General features: G+C 42.6%; 1 protein-coding gene across 1 annotated transcript in view; it reads right to left on the reverse strand.

Annotated features, from left to right (window-relative positions):
* Window positions 1–20,310, reverse strand: part of ZFAND6 (zinc finger AN1-type containing 6) — a 37,686-nt gene extending 17,376 nt beyond the window's left edge. Inside the window, exons 1-2 of the mRNA XM_065641688.1 lie at window positions 20,212–20,310; window positions 17,311–17,403 (exon numbers count right to left, since the gene is read on the reverse strand). The gene's annotated coding sequence lies outside the window, so the exon portion shown is untranslated. The remainder of the gene's footprint in view (window positions 1–17,310; window positions 17,404–20,211) is intronic.
* Window positions 20,311–20,556: the final 246 nt, after the last annotated feature.

Genomic DNA, 20,556 nt, shown 5'->3' on the forward strand with positions numbered 1-20,556 from the left:
GTGACTGGTATGAGAAAGATTCCTCCCAAATGCTAATGCTGAAGCAGAAGAGACCACCCAAACAGCATTCGGCTGCTTCAGCTGCAGTACCAAACCAGACACAGTTTGAACCAGACTGACGCCAACTTTGGAAATGCTTCTCAAAGAGAAAGGAGAGCATTTAGTGTGAGCTGCTCTCTTCACTGTCAATGATCCACACACCGAGGACTGACACTTCAGCTGACACTCACCTCAAAGGATGAACCCAATTTTTAAAAAGTGATTAAAATATCTCCTCCTCTATCATAATCACCTTTATAATGAAGCAATTCAGCACTGATTTAAATAGCACCAGTATTAATGGTCATTTTCCTCTTGTGCTAATGAAGCAAGGAAGAAACCACAAAAATTGTGATTTGTACTACTTAAAAATACAAAGTTTCATCACAGGCGCAAATAAAAGCAAGACATAAAGTAGTGTAGACAAAAAAACCAAACCAAAACCAAAAAAAACCCCAAACAAAAAACCACCAACCACAACACGACATTTCATTTTATAGCACGTACTGGTACAGATATCTGATACCACTTCTATCACCGTATGAAAAGGCATGTTGGCAATTAGTAGGAAATGCATTCCTCTACAGGCTTATCAAAAGAAATGCCACAAAAAGGCCTAAGAGCTCTGTTGAATCTTGCTGCAGAAGTTACCAAAGCCCTGACTATGTTCAAGGATACTGCTTCATAGCAGAATTTCCAGAGACAGCTGCTCAGGTGTCCTGCTGGAAGCAGGACACTACTCAGGGTATAAAGCACTAGACTCACAAATTAATAGCAAGTTACAGAACGGTCCCATTTTCTTTTTTGTTCCATCGCTCTCTTCCAAAAGGCCTCAATTTACATTCACTGAGCAGCCACTTGTAGCTGCTTGCAGGCATTACCATGTCCCAATAACTTGCTGTGGAGCCAAGAACTGGCAGATTTGAATAGGGGCCTCAGTCACTCCAGTTCAGCCCAGCGCACTGGCTGCACTCAGACATGTCATTTCATCTGCAGCTATAACACTACAGCTGGTTCAGATTTGCCAGCACACTTACACGTGTAGTTACACTCTGACCCAGTTTCATCGGAATGCTTTGAGTTAAAAAAAAAAGTGAATATGGTTAAGAACCAACTATGCAAGCAGATCTGTAGGGGCAGTGACCTCTCTGTTCCTGCAGCAGCAGAACACACAGCTGCTGCATTTTTCAAAACACAGGAGATGTCCAACTTCCTCTGCACCAAGAGAATCCATGCATTTTAAAGCTTTCCATTCGTTCCAGCAGGCCTCCAGTTTTCTTCCTGCTCACAACTAAATACAGTTTTAAGCTGTAATTTAAACTACTGAAGCAGGATTTATATAATGACATATCAAAACCAAAATATTCAAACTAATGACCAAAGACTTACATAAGATGTTCTCCCAACTCACTTGACAAGTCATTCAATATCTACTTATGTTCCAGTCTATTCCTGTTGAACAGCTTTTTTATTTTTGTTTCATGCATGGACTTATTTTAGGCTGAAATCAAGTACTTATATTAGACACTCCTAGTAGAAACTTTACAAAAAGATGGAAAGAGCTACAGAAGTATTTTCTTCACTTCTAAGTAGTCAGCAAGTTTAAATCCTTCAGTACAAGAATTAAAATATAAATACAATTTGGACCCTCAAGAAAGCTACAGATTTAAGATGGGAGAAAGACTCTGAAAGAATCCTACTAAGGGGAAAAAAGAGACACAAATATGAGAGAAAGTGCAACCTCAGAAGTGGCAGATGGACAGAAAAGAGAGAGTTCAGGTCCTAGGAAGGGAAGGAAGATCAGCAACTTTCATAACTAATCTGAGCCAGAATATCATACTACCAACATTACATCATTATACAACCCGGGAACACCGGGTGCAGACAAAGCCTCCAGTGTCAAAGCGCGTACATTGCTAAGTACAGCTGGCTGCTCTGGTGCTCAAGGTTACACGAGGAACAAGGGAACACTTCACTACAACCTCTTCACTCTTATAGGCAAGAACAGAGACGCACAGATACTACACTGGTATCAAGAAGATCACTGATAATGAGGATTCAGCTTTCTATGCTTGTCTGCATACGCTATTAATAGATGTTACTTGGAAACTGTAATTACTACTTGTGGCCACGCTCAACCTCTGCAAAGTACGGATTACTAGAGCCAAAAATTAACTGCTGTAAAACAGGGTACCTCGGAAACTCTCATTCACCTCATGAAAATGCATCAAATTACTTGCAGTGACCACTTAAAGTCTACAAACAAAAAACAGAAGTATAAGCAAGTTTTTCTTATTTAATTTCCAGACTTTTCAGTATAGTCACCATACCGAATGAGGCAATTCCATGAAGCTCACTACTCTACTGAGTATTAAAATTAAAAAAATAATGAGCAATGTAACAGGTACATTATATTGACTAGTAGGAGGAATCACATTTTGTTTACGTGGGATTTCAAAGAGAGAGAGTACAGACAAAAGGAGTTTCATGAAAGTGCTGGAAATCCAGAAAGCTGCCGCATCGAGCTACCAGCTTTCAGTATGTGATGGTGGGTTTTTGCAGGAACAACCACTACTTTATGCTGGAGCATCTGGTAACTGCTGCAGCACCTAAAAGACTAAACGAAGCACTCTGTATACAGCCTCCAAGAATTTTCCACCTATTTATCATGTGTTTCAATTTGAGCCTAAAGCAGCAAAATACAACTCAAGATGCCACGGATTATCACTGTTAGTACATTTCTGCATGTACATTTGTACTTCTTAGTTGTTCAAGACTAACACTGCAGCACCACTAGAATCAAGCCCTTGCATATGACAGTATCCAAACTTCGTGAAATTCAAAGAAACATCTTTTTTTCCCCTCTGACTTTGAAAACTTAATAGCCTCCTCTTTACTTCTTATTCCCCAGCAGCACAATACATTTGTAGGCAACCTCAGTTAAACCAGGAAACTGCAGTCCACAGAGGTACAGAGATGCTTTCAGAAAGAGCACCACCAGTATGTTCTAAGTTTCCAATTTTTCAGTGACGACTACCAGAAAATCTAAGCTAACAAAACTGCCTTTTTGGAGAGGTCAACCTGAATGCAACTGTAAAACAAAACCCACAACCTAAACCAATCTACCACAAAACCCACCCACACCCACCCATCCCAAAGTCACTTCTTGGTTTTGAGAGGGGAAAAAAAAGCAAATAACCCTTGGAGGTGGACACACTTCTTTACAGCAGGACACAATAGGGACCTTCAATAAAGATAACTAGTTAAACATTAAAAGCACTGAGAGTAACACAGTAACTACAGTTGTTCCATACAAAGTAAAGACAATTTCTGAGGGAACTGCAGACCAAGGAAAGTGATCATGAGAAAGGGCATGTTGTGTGTTTTGGGAGGCTGTTTATGTGCTGGTAACTCTGGGAGAGCCATGGTGAGGAGTCTGAGAGGAAAATCTGAGGAAAGCAGAGAGGACACTGGCCAGCTGCCCCACTGCTCATGCTGTCCTACCCAAAGCACTGTGTGTCCACACACAAGCCAGAGGAGAGACCAAAACGTTTTTCTCCCAAAATGTGACATTGTACTCAAGTTAGCCTACCCAGATCATGCAAGATTTAGGGCCAGAGGCAGACAGGCTCAGCAGATCCATTCTGGCAGATGGCTGTCTCCATGACAAGACTGCCACAAAAATCTTACACGAAGTTACACTTGTGACAGAACATGCAACTACTAATAAAAGACTATACTTTTAGTTAGTGCTTGCTCTGGCGTCTCTGCTCAAGAGGAATAAAAATTCAGGAGTTACACCCATTAGCAAAATCAAACCATCTCAGTAATTACTTGTCAGAACTCTGCTACGTCAACTCGCACAAACCACAGTTTCCACCATGCGCAGCTGAACCGGTATCAAGCTGCACTGGTTGCAGATACTGCTGGAGGAGTCCTTTTCTTTCCTGTGGACGTTTACTGCCTCATAGCTGTACTTTGGCATTAAGGTACCCAAGCCAAAGACTGCAGGAATCCTCAAGTTGCTCTTCCACATTTCTACAGAGCCCTGCAAATTTAGGGTTTACTTGAAATCTGTCAGATTACAGAAGCGCCTTGTTTTAAAATGCCTATGAAAGATAAAAAAGCTACTCTGAAACAGACAAGACGAGGCTTCATTCTGCTTTCTTTGGCATCATATACTGAAGCTGGTCATTTCAGAAATCAGAGGTTGTGTAAGATTAGAATCAAGAGAGCCAAAAATTCTCTATGTTCCCTTAAGATATCACACCAAAGTTTAAGGGATGCAGGAGGGCAACTCCATAAACGATCTTTGATGCTCTATTTTAAAACAGATTTGGTTTTACAAACTGATGAAAAATAATCTGTAAAAACGATTCAAACACTTACAAGATTACTCATATAATTACCAAAAGAATAGATATAGATTCAGTAATCGCCTCTTTTGAGCTTCAGTGAATAAGTAATCTTCTCTCAATACAGCATAAGTTTCACTTATTTTAAGCATATGAAACCCAGTAGAGATAAAAGCTGCTTTAACATGAGTTCCCAAAATAGACAGCTTCTTGTTAACAAAACACCTGTTGCTGAGAACTGACAGTAAGCAGAAAATACATTATAGTGCTGTTTACAAAAACAAATTATGTAGAATTTTAATTAGCTTATAATGCTATAGTTCTACATGGGCCTAATGCTAAAGGAGGTCCTGCTCTAATATCAGGGTTTCTAGCTGTTAATAAATAAAATTATCACCGTCATCATTTCTGGCTAGGGCATTTTGAATTCAACTTAACTTCCAAGAACATTGTGATTATCATGCATGATGTGTTGTGCCATTTAGAATTATGCACTATGTCTAATTTAAGTGTTCAAAATTATACAATACCCTTACTGTGGTTTGATGGGGAACTCAACCTAAAGCTGAGGCCCAACCAAACAAAGAGGGTATTTAAGGACAAGTTTTTGGCAGAAGAGGTGTAGGTACGACATTCCCTGTGGCACAGCTGCATTCCTCATCTTCTGTAATGCACTTAAATTTAGCCAAGGGACTCAAAGGTGTTACTTTGTTTTAACCCTAATGCTATTCTAAGGTTTTTTAGTTGGTGGTTTATTTTTTCCCTTAATTATCTCAATCACTGGGGAAGCCAGCTTACATGTTCCCAAACAAATTACTGGATGTCTAAATATTAAAATCTATCACTGTTGCCACAGTGTTGCTGGGCCAGGAACTGATCTATCTTGAAGACTTCATTCTTCAAAAGCTTGGATTGGTTCTTGTATCTGGCTTAGGGTGCAGCTTGACAGCTCCGTGCTACAAGAGTCAAGGTTAAGAGTGCACTGCAGGAAGAGGGTGAAACTACCTGGTTAGTATCAGAATGGAACTCTTAAGACATAGCCTTGCTCATAGTATAAGCCAAGGAAAAATGCATGTATGACCAAGAGGTCAGAGTGAAAATTAAGTAAGAGTTGCCTTGTGTCAGCCTTAACTATCCAAGACAGTGTCAGATTAACAGATAAGGGGCTAAGGAATGATCACGGATTTGCAGAGTGTAAGGCATTCTCCTTTCGGAAGGTTTCCAAAACTACACTGCTTGCCCAGATGGAGAGGTCATTACACTACTTAGGAGAAGCTTAAAAACCATTGGAAGAAGCTTGATTGAGGACAACTGGCATTTTTCCCACTGCCATCATGGAACAGAAAATAGGGTTTTTTACATTTCTTTCTCAAGCCCATACAGAACAGACTGCACGTATTTCAGTTTCTTAACTGACAAGTAAGCCAGAGCTGACAGCTTTTGAGTAAAGCCTGCATTGCAAACATTGTGCTTTAATCACCAGGGCATCCTTTTTACCTACTAATACTCCAGGTACAACTCTGCAAACTGCCTTTCCGATAACCAAGTTTGCTATTCATTCTGTTTTCAGACAAGATTCAGCTACGTGAGCATGTATTTCTCATACAATGTCTCCCCCACTTGCTGTCCAGAACACTTAGATCAGCAAGTTAAGAGCACAATAGCCTAAAAATAGCACGGCTGTATGCCACTGTCTCCCCATTTATTACGATGGTACCTTTGTACAGAGTTCTTTCTACAATTCTACACAGAAAAATACAGCCATAAATGGCTTTAAGGGAGGGACTTTTATCCAAAATGGCCAAGCTGTTAAGTAGTACCATGGGATTTCCCTTTTTTACTCAAGTCACATAAACACAAATTAGCATTTTAGAAGCATTTTGAACAATAACTCTTTAAGTACATGACTCCTCTTTTTATCCTCTTGCAATGGTGATTGTATTCTGCCAGAGAACAGATTGACACATGACAGAGTAACAGCACTTTCCAGAGAAAGAAAAATTCTTGATATAAAGGAGAAGTAGACAAACATAGAAAATGCAAACCAAATCTCTCTTCGATTACTTTGCTTGGCATATTAACGCCTGTATCACACTTTAGAATGGATGAAGAGGGAACAAAATCTGCTCACGAGATATTGAACCTCAACTGTCAGCAAGGTGCGGCTTTCTGTCATGATGCTCATTCCCGTCCATTAACACACATTGGCCAAGGGGCTTCTATCAGGAAACAATGGAAAAAGAGCACAACATATTCCCTTTTATTATTGTATAAGGTTGGAAACAAGAGGGAGATCAGTAAGACCAATGCTCTTCAGCTTGGCCTAAAGATGCATTCGCAGGTCCTGTAGCTTCAGCTGCTGCATTACACTGGATTAATTCCACAAGTACCACAGCTTGAAAAACAAAAGCCCAACGCCCTAACGCTGTCTGCCAGAAATCTCTTCTGCCTCACACTCCTTTTGTGAAGACAAAAACCCCCACACTACTCTTGGAGACTATTTGTATTCCTTACATTAAAAAAAAAAAAAAAAAATCACCAATTTTAACCCATAACCCCAGGTTTCAAGAAAAGACTTGGCCATTTTTACAACCAGCTTGATGCTGCTTAAGTAAATCCAGCAACACTGCAACACGCGGTTTACACTGTTTGTGCCACCCTGTGCGAATTCACCAGATCGAGCCATCAGGCCATGAGAAGAAGTTTCAATAAAGTCTTCATCTCGGGCCTTGACAGTCTGAAAAATTAAGGTATCAGAGCTGCAGCAAGGACAGAGGAATTCCTCAGCAGAGTGGTATTTCAAGCATTCTGATCGTGCAGTGGGGGATCTGAGGTAGAAGATAGAAGAATAAGTAGGTAGCAACTAATCAGGGATTTATTTATATACAGAATGACTAGGTATAAACTTAACACCATGGGTCACAGTCGCATTATGACTTTGCAGAATAACAAGCTCATTCTTGCAGTAATAGAGACTATAGGTAACAGTAAAAAGTTTCACAGACACCAAGTTAGAGAAAAGCAAATGCAGCAAGGTAACACAATTGACCAAGTGACCAGAGTGTGAAATCAGATTTTGTTGTTGTTTTCCAAAAATTTTTTTAAAGCCAGTCAACTACTCCACTGCTATGCATAGGAGTTTTAAATCACAATCAAAGCACTAAGTTTGACTAGACATATTAGGAAGGCAGAAAAATTCATGCACAACTGCCAAGTCAGTCCACAACAAATCAAATACTCCTTGATCTCAGCTCTCGTCTCAGCTCCCGTGTGGCTTGTCACACTCAGCTGACAATTTGTTTGTTATGTAACTAATAATAAACTTACCTTGACCTAATGCCACCCTCCTCCTCTCCTAGGATACTTTAAACAAACCCCATGAAAATACACTCATATTCAAAACAATCCTGTTGACCAATTCTAAGGTCTCTTCCCTAAAAAATGTTCCCAGTAAGTCTTTCCATATTCCCACAAAGGGGTTTTTCCTCTCTGTTTTGGTTGGGGTTTGTTAGTTGTTTTTTTTCTTCTTTCCAAGTTAGTAAACATATTTTTGATATCATAAAACACTAAAATAATTACTTTCCTAGTTACTTTTCACCAGAACAATAACATTTGTTTGATAACTAATTCCAGTTAATATCTACAAAATCACTTTATTCAAGGACTTAACACCAATATCCAACAGTATGTCATACTAGCATGATATTTGGATAGCATAATCCCAACATAAGAAGTTTGGTGAAATTCGCTTCGAAAACTCTCCTGTACCAGCAACAAAAACTACCTTGTGAGCTTCTTACCTGATGCTGAAGGATCTGGGCAGGAAGAACAATCTCCACACAGTTTAACACTCAAACACAGCCACGTCTTTTGCCCCTGCCTTGATAATGGTGAAGGTTCCAATGCCAGGTCAGTCTGTTGCACAGAACACATTCTGCTACACCATAATGTTACATTGCATTCAGGCCTTGATTCCAGATATCCTTCTAGAAAAACATTTTTGATTCATACAAGGGGTAAGGGAGAAACAATTTTATCCTTCTTTGCAGTCTCATATCTCCCCTGCCACCCCATCCTCAAAACCAGCACGATCAACAACTCATTACGTGTTCGCTTCTGGCAATTTAACTCGGCCTTTTGTATTAAAATACATGAGTATGTCCATTCTAGGTACTGAAATCATGCATTTTTGCCTGCAGACTCAGGGGTTCTCTCTTGCATCTCACCTCCAAATATAATCTAAAACCTTAAGAGGAAAATATCTGCCTTCCCCATGCAATATTCTGCTTTCATCAACCTAATTACATTCAATGGCACACTCACAAAAACTGTCTAGCCTCCTGCCTTGTTCAAGGCAATGGTGAAAACTTAAGTCCTTGGTTTTGGGGGTTTTTTGGTTTGTTTGTTTGGGGTTTTTAAACAAACAAACCAACCCAAAGCAAAATCAAAAACATATCCAATGCAAAACACTTAAACGAGCTGAAAGTACCTCACTTCCGTCTCCAAATACTGCTATTATGCTCCTAGTCCAATTTGGTTATTAAGTTTATATTCGTTTCCCTAATCCTTCACATAGATAAATACGCATTAGCAGCATGAATCACAGGACATACCATCCCAGCGTCATCTTAAACCCTGGGCTAGTTAAACTGTTCAGGTGGTTGCCAGGGCCTGCCAAGTCAGCCACACTGTTGACAGTTTAGTTCTCCAGATACAGGATTATTACATTTCAGACAAATATTGTATCCTGAAGGTTAGAGCGCTGTGATACAAATAGATCCTGACAGGGCAGAATAGTTGAGCAGGGGTGGTCTTCAGCATGGAGACCGTTTTGGCTTCTGCCAGATTGCTGAACAATTCAGTTAAAGGAAGAGCTGTGTGTTTAATAAAACTGCTGCTTAAAAAGGAGCTATTTTTGTGAAATACTCAAATGCGAGTGTTCATTTGTCTAAGTAATACTCAAAAGATTGTCTTAAGTTGATCTAAATGGAGCAGAAGATAGATCAAGTTAGGATTTAACTCAGTTTCTCTCTTAATGCAAAATGTGATAGCCAAAAAAGTTACTTTTCAAATAAAAAACCACTCGGTTTCTATCAACAACTGGAGCACAAGCAGAAAAACACAACTTGATTGAAGAGAAACGTTTTTTACACCATCAAAGCTTTGTTTTTGCTAATCTCTATTTAGCTCAAAAGCCCTATAAACACTGTTGGAAGAAGGGATCTGTTAAAAATATATCACCCCACCCCTTCAATTAAGGGCTGAGAAGCTTATGACACATTTGAGACATCCAACAAGAACAGGGAAGAAGGACTTCATGTTCCTGATATTTCTAAAGGTAAAAAAAATATAAAATAAGCAGGTTTAAAAATCCCAAACGTTTCATGCCTCTCAAATAGATTTTAAAGCAAGAACAGATCAAAGCTATTTTACTCCTTTTTAATCACGTGTAATTGACTGCGTATTTTCACAAAACCTTACTACAGTAAGTATCACCGGCCAGATCATCTGCCCCACCCAGACTGAGCTCCACACCACGGGAGGCCGACGCTGAGGAGTGTGTCTGCAGGAGAGCTCTGGAACTCTGTCCCTCCAGCGCGGACCTTTTCTGCCACAGCGCGGCTGTCACCATCAGCAGCTCCTGAGCTCACCCCTTCACCACCTCCTGAGAAACCACAAGTGAACGAGTTAACAGGCCTGACCCCACATCTAAAACTACAGGCTGATGTCCCTTTTTGGATCCAGCTGAAACTCTCTAAGATGACATTATTCTTCTCCCCACTCCCTTATGCCTTGGGCACACAGTAATTAGCAGAAATGATCACTAAACCACTGGGGAAATAGGAGGAGGAAGAGGAGAGGAAGAGAGCCACTTGGGTTGGCTCGAGCCACTAATTTAGAACTATCTAAGCCAGCCTAGTTGACTTGGTCTCCAGTGCTCACACGACCCGCTCCACCGGAGAAGCGGCTGGAGGCCCCGAGCAGAGGGCACTCAGCAAGGAGGGATCTGAAGCCCATGTCGCTGTTTGTGGGATGGACAACTGCCCTCCCCAAGGCTCCTGGCACGTATTACAAAGATCATCCCATGGGAGGCGCGCAGCCTTCCCCAATTAGCGTTAAACAGAACCAGAGCGCAGGGTTACCATCCCTGCACATGGTGGGCCACACACCATAACGCTGAGAAGTCCCACCAAGGTGGACCATAGAGCACAGATCCCCTTTGCCTCATAAACAGGGGAGATAAAACGGGGTCCTGCATTTTGCATGCAGGTTTACAATCACTTTAAGAATCTCTTATTCACATCAGAGATGTATATTCCATCCTGGCACAAGAAGCAGACACACAAATCCCACAGCCCACAACGCATTCACAGTGTTTAAGATCTGCAGATGGAGCATGTGCAGGAAAAGGTTTTATGAACAAGAAGTGCTGGAACAACCAATCATCATGCGGGGACAACACAAGTCCTGCCAGCGACGGCTTTGAACGCAGGCAAGAAACATTTGCTGTAGCCTGAATACAGAAGTTGTACAGCTGTGCCAGCAAAGTGGTATGTTTATCCTTTAGGGCAGATTTGCTTTCTACAAACAGCCTGCATTAGAACTGTATACATTTGGTGTGAGAGCTGAGCATTGCACTTCTGTGAGGAATAAAACAGGAGAATTGGTCCCAGATAATATATCTTTCCTAACTTAGTCGGGGAGCAGAGGGGACCCCAAGAAGAATGGCTACTCAGTCATCAAGCAATACGAATCAAGTTGCCCCATGTATTCAGCTTTTTTCCTGTTCTAAGCAAAACCAGCTTTTGGCTAAACATAGTATTTAATAGCACACAAATACTTGAATTTGCTTCCTTTTGTTTAAGCGACTCTAATATACATAGTCATAATGTAAGTTTATAGAAATTATAGCAAACTATACTATTCTTCTTGCCCTCATCTCGGACATCTGATCTAGCCACTCAATCTAGGCCTGGCATCACTTTTAAGTTAAGAAATGAATCAAAATCCAGGTATTTAAACACTTATATGTCCCAGCTTTAAATATCTCCCCTGATACAAGACATCTGGCCCACCTCTCAGCTAAAAGACCATATTTAGTCACTGTTCATTCTAAAGTAGTGTTTCGAGTTTAAATCCAATCTAGAATATTTTTTAAAATGCTATAAATAGATAAAGACAGATAGGAAGAGTGAATTAGTAATTCAGACCTATAAACCAGCAGAGTCTGGCAAGATGCCAGTATATCAAGATACTCTGACACATATAAAAGTAATCCATACCCAGCATTTGGGGAATAAACAAAATGGCTCAATGTAAAACTGAAAGAAGGAGGTATACTTTAATAACCACATTTGTTTACATTCAGTAAAAGTCTAAGCAATTGCTTTCCATTGTCATTTGAAAGATTGTTGCTCAGTTTTTACATCCATTCTCTTATCATCTTGACTAATCATACAAACCCCATGAAACTGCTTAGACTCAACAAGTATTAGGGCCATGAGTATTTCTTTCCATCTGCCAGGAGGAGCTGTATACACACAAAGGTTTTTATAAAAAACAGGAAATATTTAGGGAAGAAAATATATTCAACATTCTGAAAGCATTGCTCTGTATGTGGCCTCATCTAGCATGTTTGTCAAAGATACAGAAAGGACGACAATTAAAAGAAAGTCTTCATTCTCATTAGAAACTCCCTGACTTGCCACTTCCTGCTTTCCTCCCCCTCACCCCGTCCCATGCCGCCCACAGCAAATCGTACTTTTCCTGTTCCTGAAGATCTTCTAGATGCACAAAGTGTCACTAAAAATACCATATATGATAAACCTTGTACAGAAACTGAAAATAATTTTGCCTCAAAGAAAACACCTGCTATCATTGAGCAATTCAGGATCCAAGAGAGATTCTGACCAAAGGGGAAAGAAAAACCATATATATATCTGACCCCCCCCTCCCCCTTTTTTTTTTTCAGCTGGAACATGGGGCAATAACACTTGATTTTCCTGCCTGTGTTTGTAATCAGAGCTCTGACAGACCCAGATACTCTAAAAAAAAGTGACTAAAAGAGAAAAATTGCAGTGCTTTACATAATTTTCACACATCTTTGTTCTAAATGCTAAAGACCTGCGAGACATTCATCTCATCAAGAACAAATACACAGACAACAGCACAGCAGTCTTCAGTGATACAACAAAAGACAATTTAAGACAAATGCCTTAGAGCAAATGCTGTCACTGAATAATCCCATAGCAGCTGTCATAATTAGTTAGCTCAAATCTCATCAGAATCAGAGAAGTCAGAGTTAAAATCGAGCTCTCTTCCTGTAACATTGTGTAACTCCAAACCAGCAGCATTATCCTCGCTATTTTAGAATTAACATTTCTCCATAAGATAAGGTGGAACGACTCGATCCTTCGACGCCAAAAAACCCGGTGCAAGCCAACAGATGACAAAAGAAACTCGGTCAAGTTTGAGCCTCTCAACACCTTATTTCCTGTCTAAAGAGCCCTTTTGTTCTGCTTCCCTGCATAAATGTTAATATTCTGCCATCATCAGAAAGCGAAACAACGAAAAATGCCCCACGCACATGAACTTCGCTGCCCCAGAGGGCGAAATAACGCCACACGACGCGATTAGAACCGGAAAATTCCTACCAACAAAATCTCCACAATTTTCTGTTTGCTTCACCCCAGATTAACTTCACTTGAAGCTGTACTTCGGCGCAACGTAGCATGGACGCGGAGCCACGCCTCCCCCAACCCTATTGGCCGAGCCGAGGGGAACCCCGCCCCGCTAGCCAGACTCCGCTCCGCAATTGGAGGAGCGGCGTATCCATTATTTAAAGAACTTTTTCCTTGCTAGCAGGTTACGCTGAGCAGGTTAGAACACCCTGGGCAAGCTGGTTCTTAAAGGGACAGCACCCCGCTCCCGGCTGTGACAAACGACAACCTTTGGCGACGCGTCGCCCCGAGCGAGCTCCAGCGAGTGCCCTGGCGAGCGACAGCGGGCGGCCACCCCCCCGGCGGCCCCTCTGAGCCTGCGGGCAGCACCGGTCCCTACGGGGCACCCCCGCCGCCCAGCATCCCGCTCCCGAGCCGGAGGGATCGAGGGCGGGGAAGCGGAGAGCGCGGAGCGGGCTGGAGACGCTTCTCCCCCTGCGGGGACACAACCTCCGCTGGCTCCTCCTGCCCACAGGATAAAAGGAGGTGTGGGGTTTGAGCCCATCCGCTCCAGCAGTGACTGGGGTTACCCTGGGCAGCCGGGCACTCGATATGAATCAGTAACCCCGGTTCCAAACACGCCGGGGGGGCAGTTGCACAGACTTCGCCCAACTAAAGCGTGAGTCAGCAAAGCGCAGCTCCGCAGGAAGTGACCGGCTCCATCTCACACGGGGCCATGGCTCCTGCCAGAAACTTTTCGTGCTTATTCAGCCTCCACTTGGCTGAACAAATCTGCAAAATACTGCTTAAGTTCTGCCAGTCTAGAGCGTTTCTCACAGCACAGCTTCCTCTTAACACCGGACAACAAACCTGTCGTTTAGATTAAAAGTGTTTCTTTTTCCTCAATGTAAACATCGATGCTTGTTCCCTACCCATCTATCAAGTGAAAAGCCTGGAACACGCGTGCGTCAAAACAAGGCTTAATAAATATTTCACAAGCACAGATATGACGTCTCATTTGAGAAAAACCTTGCCTCATTCCAAACAAGCCTCGCGGGGAAGAGCCACAGCAGAGTCAGTGTTGTTCCCTCCTGCACCCACAAAGTATCACCACAGTTACACAAGACTTCTCTGGTGAGCAATGCTGCCTTATACAAAACATTTTCATGTGTTTAGTGTCAACTAAAAATATTAAGCTAGAGGAAGATATAGCATTTGTCAGCGTAAACACATTTGGGTTGGTTTTGTACTGTGCAGGGGCAGAAAGGAAAAATTCCTCCTCATTCCTGGTTCTTAGCACCTTTCCTCTCTCTAGCCAGCGCTGGAGCTGCCTTCCCTTACTTCACCTCCCGCCTGCACCGCAGAACACGGAGCCGTTTTAACTTTCCTGATGTAGATGAATCAAGTCCAAGACAGTTAACATACTGCTTTACTGCAAATACCAACATCAGGAAAATAGTTACAGCTAAGTACTCCCTTGAGCTCTGATACATACACCAAAAGAGCATTAAAAACACCTTCCAGAACGACATTCAATTCCTCTAAAACAGTCAAATTGCACATTTTGCGTTACCTTCTATTTCAGAGCAATCTATCACACCACAAATCCAAATAGGACTGAAAAGCAGCAATTAGTACAGTTGGAAGTTAATAAGTATGAAACACTACAGAAACAGAATTAACATCACTTCCCCTACAGAACCTAAAACATAAGCTGAAAGAACCAGACCTTAAGTCTGGCACATGAATTCAGTGCCCTGCAAGAGTCAGCACTGCTAGAAGTTAATCAGGTTCTCTGAGAACAACTGAGAGCCCATACTTACATGACACTTCTCTGACCAAATGTTATCCAAGCAATCAAAACCAAGAACGTAGTCCATGCAAACAAAACATACAGGTAAAGCATCCTCTTAAGTATCTCAGTAACCAATCTGGGAAAGCTTCGATTTAGAGCACGTGAACTTCAAGCCCATAAAAACAACAGCAGAAGTAACAACTCTTACCAACAAAACCACCTAGTGCTAGAAGAGGACATGACAATCCTAAAGTTAGTGTTATTGTTTCAGTACCTTCAAAAGGGTAAGGGGAAAGAAAAAAAAACACACACACACACCAATTACCCCAAAACTCTCCAGCTCTATTTGCTACCACGGAAGTCTAGCCAAATCGCAACTCCAATGGTGATGAAAAATAATTTCTATTGTCAAACATCCCACACTTCAACTCGTGCTTCTGTTATGCAGGCAACCAGCAGCTCCTTATCACTACAAGAGAGAAGTGTCATCCCTTTTTCTCTCCACCTTTCCCCTCCCAGTCACGCAGTCTGGTTGACTCCCTCAGCCCAGCTCTGGTGCTCATCAGACCCTTCCACCTGCCTCTGCGTCATGGATCTGGCAGAAGTTTGGCCAGGTTCTGATAAGCGAGAGTGTGGCTTCCTCAGAGCATAAGGGGAATGGCAAAGCAGATTCTCCTCCATTCAGCACTGACCTCCTAGATTTTCTTACCTCATCTCATTTAAAACCAAAAATACACCCCACACAACATGAAACTATCATATTAAGAATGCCCCAAGAGCAACTTGCTATCCCCACAGAAATAAAGATCTCCAAAAGTATCTGTGAGGTGGGGTATCCAAACTAGCTTTACAGCTGACTCTACCTCACTGGACTGGAAGTTATGGGTAAACACATCTGCATCTAGCTGTTGGTAATCTGGACATTAAAAAAAAATTGCTATTCAAGTTATTATCTCATGCTGAAGGACCTACTGACACTAGACATTAAAAAGGTTAACTTATAAGCTCAGTTTGTGCACATAAACCACCTATTTTCCCTGTAAACACACATACATTTTGGAGACAATCCAGAGGCACCATTTTACGATCCAGGCTCCAGCCTTTGCTATTCTTACATTACCTGTAGCAATGCAGAAAAATGAAAATAGCATATTGCAGCTGCAAGTACATTAAGCAGGGAAGCCTTGACAGCAGTGTAAAAGGATTCAGTTTGCTGCCACTGAACTTTGCACTGAGGACAGTAACAAGAGAAAGCACCTGACTCTCACTTGACTATTGTAATCATGGACCAGCTAAAAGGCCATTTGTTCTGTAATCTTACACACACAAGACAGCAAGTTTGCAGGACTTGACAGCTCAAGAGATCAAGAACAGAACCTTTCATCTTTAAGTCACCAGTTCAGAGACCAGAATAGTAGCGATCAAAAGCTGCATGCGATAGCTGTTCAGGGATTACATGAGGAGATGGTTACTCGCCATCCAGTTCCCAACAGATCAGTGTGAATCACAAGAGCTTTCTTCACAGTTTTGCACCTGTTTTTCACACTCTTGAATACATTATACCTCCCAGATTCTGTACACATTAATAAGTAGCAAAGCTGCTGAACTGCTTGCTGCATACACGTACTGAACTTGCATTGTAGAAAAGGACTTTACCCTCTGGTTGTCAATTATGTCAGCTCTACAGTATGTGCTGAATTTTTTTATTATTATTTTTTAACAATTCTAGCTTTGACTTTTAGTTTTTTTATTAGCATAGACAGCTTTAAAAGTAATATTTAGCTTCCCATTCCTTTTGCAGCCTCAGATGCTGCAATCCTGTTTATTATAAACAACAGTTCCCATAAACTTGCTGTGTAAGATACTTTTGGAAATATATCCATTTTAAAAGCACATTAGTATAGGAATTTTAGAACGTTGGCATTTGAGAAATGATTTTGAGACATTGGTAATAATTTTTTAATCAAATCTAAACAATGTAAACTTCACAAGGGCCATGTCTACAGAAGGACAGGTGAAAAAAATTCCCTGTGTGAGGAAAGAAATGTTCATTCTCATATTCTTATACATTCTTCAGTACATCAGTGTGCAGTCTCTAGAAAATCATTTAGCAATAGCTCCTTTGCAACCTGACTTTCGATTTAAAAGTCTGCAGAAGTACCTGGAATTTTCAGGCTGGATAGGCAAGATGAAAACAAGTTCAGAGTTTATGTTGACTGAAGGTTCTGCAGCGTAGGTTCACTGTCTTGCTACAAATGCCACTACCAAAACCAATCTTCTACACAACCCCAGCAACACATAGTTCCATAGTTCTTAGCAGTGTTATTATTTCGCGAGAATGAAGTTGGCTGATGAAAAAACACAGTCCTAGAAACTTCTGTATCCTTAAGAGTAACTAAAGAGGCCCTCACATGCAAAGAATTCAACTTGCTATTCCAGGAGTCTAGAGAGAGCAACATACCAGACTGATGAGATTTCAGTAATCTTGAAGAACTTTGAGATTTCTCTTGCTGCTTTCAGTCCAAGATGTACTGCTGCACTGCAACAAGCCAATCTGGAAAAAACAAAAAGGTGCATGTGGTAAATACCAGATCTTCATCAGAAGGGACTGGTCAGTTGTCTGGACAGCAGGACAGATGCACCAGACAGAAACACATTCCCCTGGAAGCTTTAGCAGCTATTTCAAACTACCCAGAAGCTTAGCTACTCTGAGAACTTAAAGTTCATCCACATGTTAAATTCCAACTGTTTGTTTCTTTCTATGTACAGAATAAGACCTTTTTTTTCCCCCTCCCCTGTTATCTCCTGGCCTATAAAACTGCACATCCTTAACGGGTCTCAATCACTTTCAGCAGTTGCCATGTTGGTTTTGGGTTATTTTTGCGGTTTTGTTTGTTTGTTTTTAATCAGGACATGGAATTATATCTTGTTCAGCTGCACCATGGAGGACTCCGGTGATACATGGCCACATCACTCACTTTAGTCAGAGTCCTTGAGAAAGGATCTAGGCATTTAAAAAGACTTTTCCTTGACATCAGATATCTTTTCAGGGGGAAAAAAAAAAAAAGTACACTAGTTTCCACTGAATTCAGCATGCTCCAAGTATGTTTATATGTAATCTATAATACTCTTTGTAGCTTAAATCAAGTATCTTGAATCCAAGTCATAGCCCATTCAGTACTTGAAAAAACCTGCATAGCTATTAGCTGCCAAGAAAATTGAGCCAGAAGTTTGTATACTTGCAATTCTCTCAGAAATCAAACTGATTAATACAGTTGTTACAAAAGGACATACTTTCACAGAAACAGGGATTACCTTTATCTGTAACCATAGCAACTTTTCAGTAGTTTCTGTTAATTCTACTCTCCTCCTGATAATTTGCCACTATCTCTTCTATGCTATTTGTATAAAGTTTTGAATGTGACATCTGAAACCATAAAGCAACAAGAACTTGAAATGTAAACTTGCATTCTTAGATCACACTCTTAAAAGTGTATTGTGTAATGTACAAAGTTGTTCATTTTTGCCATAAATTTGTTATTAGTCGAGAAGTAAATTTATTTTAATCTGTTACTATTTTGAAATGATTCATAGTTTTGTAAGACACAAAATATTTTAAGAGGTATCATATGAAATACACACGAGAGCTTCTTCGGTAGTGGAGAACTTCCTCTCCTGTATCTGTAAAGTAGTAAGCCTGAGGAATTATGCCACTGTCATCAACTTTGATATTCAGTATCATAAGGAACAAAAATCCTCCCAAAACACATTTCTTTTGGCCTGAACACATATACGACAAATCATAAAAGAGCCAGTCCTCCTGTTCTATGTTACGTGATAATATAAAGAAAGGGTGTAGGTACCTCAGTACCAGATAAACGAATCAGGCAGAATTCAAAGCGCAAAGCTATAGAAGTTAAAGGAGAGACAGGAAAGAGACTAAGGAAGGAATTGACATATTTGCTTCCTCAATTGTTGAGTTACCATCAGCCACAGTTCAGAAGAGGATTAGCAATCTGTAAAAGAAGTTATTTAAGATGACATCAGACAAAATCATTTGCTTGGAAGCAGGAGGAGGAAGAGAATAGTTCGGTTTTGTTTTTTTTTTTTTTTCCCTAAAGTTCATAAGGCAGCCTACCAAGCTGCACTCTTCTCCCTTCAGTGTACACAGTCTGGCACAGTTAAGGAGCGAACACAGATCCTTAGCACAATGAAAGAAACTCAGCAACGCTCTTTACTCCCTGTAACTCCGATGTAATGACATGTTTACAGGACAAGTCTGGACAAACATCTAGGGAACGGACTCCAGAACACAACAGCGCACTTTAAGTCAGTCCATGCAGGGGGAGAAGTAACTACCCTCGGGTTTGCCGACTGTTTCTACATTACAGCAGCACATTTGGTGGAAGCTTCTGCATTTCGTTATTGTTGCCATTGTTATTAGCAGTAAGATAATTAGTGCTTTTATTTTTTAAGATTCCCCCACCCTAACTTCCTGTGGAAGCCAGTGGATGTTCGCACCCCCTACCTATCACTCCGGGCTTATTGCAGAGCCTAGAAGGGGGTATATTTGCTTAAATTCCGCAAGATTCCTCAGTGAACACAAGAGCAACAAGAACTTTGGGTACAACAAAGCACAAGAGGGTGACAGCCTGTGGAGCCCTAAACCCTCACTTTAACCGGAAGGTGCCACCACACAAACTGCATGTTGCTTCCTGAATCCTCCTGTCCTCAAACCACCCGAAACTTATCCCAAGAACAAATAAGCACACGGACTGCACCCACCGACCGCCCCGGCCCGGGGGAAGGCCGCGGAGCCCACGGGGAAGCCCCCCCTCACAAGGCACCGCCACTCGGTCAAGTCCAACCCCCTCCTCAGCAGCTGCCAGCCCCGACCCCGCCGGCTCTGCCCCCGGCTTCTCGCAGCCAAACTAAAATAGCTCCGGGGAGGGCGGGGAGCACAGGGCTGGCTGCGCGCCGCGGGCCGGCCCCGGCCTCTCCCCTTCCACCCAAGGACACGAGTACAAACACCTCTGCCCTGGGATGGCTCCTGCGCATGCAGCGAGGAGCTGCCCGGCGCGGGGAGGAGGGGGGGGGGAAGGAGGAAGGAACGACCAAAAAAGGGAGAAAAAGAGCTGCGGGGCCCTGGGCCCGGCCTGGCCCCGCCGCTGCTCCGCAACCCCGGGCCCGCCGGGTGCGGGAGTCGGGGAGACGTGTAGGGGGGGAACCCTTCCCTCAGCCCCCCCTGCCGCCCCCCGGAACAAGTGGGCGGCCGCCGCCCCACCTGCCCGGCCACAGAGAGCGGCCGCCGGCCCCCAGGTCGCCCGTCCGCCAGTCCCCGGCCCAGCCGCTCTGCCCTCACCTGCCTCCGGGCCCGCCGCGTCCCGCCGCCGCCCGCCCGGCCCTGCCTGGCCCCGCTCGCTCCTCACCAAACTTTTTTTTCCCTTTCTCCGTGTTTCGTTGCCCTCAGAGTGACGCGGGCGGGCGCTGATTGGCGGACACGGGGAAGGGTGGCCGTGAGGCGGAGGGGGCGGAGCTACGGCCCGCGACTAATTATTACACGGAGACGGCGGCGACGTAAACCGCAGAATGCTATTTAAAGGGACAGCGGGCCGGGCCACGTTTCCCCCCCGCTTTGGGAGTGACCTGAGGCGAACGCACGGGTGGGCGCGGGGCAGCGGCTGGGGGCCGAGCGGGCAGCGGCCGG

This window comes from Caloenas nicobarica, chromosome 10, assembly GCF_036013445.1.
Source record: "Caloenas nicobarica isolate bCalNic1 chromosome 10, bCalNic1.hap1, whole genome shotgun sequence".
NCBI classification, from domain to species: Eukaryota; Metazoa; Chordata; class Aves; order Columbiformes; family Columbidae; genus Caloenas; species Caloenas nicobarica.